The sequence below is a fragment of the Sphaerodactylus townsendi genome, linkage group LG01 (genome assembly GCF_021028975.2).
Source record: "Sphaerodactylus townsendi isolate TG3544 linkage group LG01, MPM_Stown_v2.3, whole genome shotgun sequence".
Lineage (NCBI taxonomy): Eukaryota > Metazoa > Chordata > Lepidosauria > Squamata > Sphaerodactylidae > Sphaerodactylus > Sphaerodactylus townsendi.
The window spans coordinates 34423291-34424375 of NC_059425.1; positions in this window are offsets into that span (position 1 = coordinate 34423291).

A 1085-nucleotide genomic window follows, 5' to 3' on the forward strand; every position below is an offset into this window, starting at 1 on the left:
TGTTGACAGGGATGGTATCTGGGTGATGAAAGGTTGCTTTCACTTCAGTGTAATTGTTGCCAGACATATGTAACCAGCCTGCTACATGTAATGGAACTTTCCTTTCCTTTCCCTTCTTTCTCTTGATCTTTATGGCTTAATGCGTTTGTAGATAACTAGGCTGACCCTGACAGGCAGCTAGGAGAAAACCTACCATCTCTGCGGCCGTCCGGCGCATCGCCAAGGCCTGGGGACACGCCACCCTGCCCTGGGCGACTGCTCCAGCATCGCAGGGCAGGGGACATGTCCCCAGGCCTTCACGATGCGCCGGATGGCCATAGAGACGGTAGGTCGACCGGTCACAGGGGGGAGGGATGGCGCCTTCCAGCCACTGCCGTAAACCTCGCTCGGGAAGCGAGGTGGGAAAACGGCAGCTTCGTGCCACTCGGGAAGAGCGAGGACGGTGCGACTGCGAAGCAGCTGCGCCCCCCCGTGCGAACAGCTCCCTGGGGACGGCATTTTTGCCGTCCCCAGGGCGCTGTTTATGGCCTGTGCGGAAAGGGCCAGAACTGACTTTCTCAAGCTGGGTGCTTCGTTGCCTTTCAATAAATGCTACTGATCAAAAATCCAGAGTCTTTTTATTGTCTAAAGTCCAAGACCTAACAACTACATTGGCTCTCCAAACCCGAGAAAAAACCCATGATTTGATTTATTGGAACCAGCCCTGCTGTCATAGACCAAGTGCATATGCTCACAAGAGGCAGTGATAGCTTACTGTCTGGTTAACCTGCAATAGCAACAGACCTATAAATCTTTTCCTGAGTTTAAGGCATCCTCAAGCAAACCATTCAGCTTCAATTCCATTTCTGTTTATAAAAATAGAAAGGTAGTAATAGCAAATCAACCTCATAAGATTCCTGACTCTTTATGGAGGTGGAAAGATAATGAATTCAGAAATCCTCGAACATTGTAAATGCAAGTCTCAGGGTCATTAAGAATAACTATTTGCATATATACGACAGGGCACTATTCCAAATTGCTTCATTGCCTGGTGTGACTGAGAAACTGAACCAAGGGTAGAAGAATAATTACAAATCATCCATCAG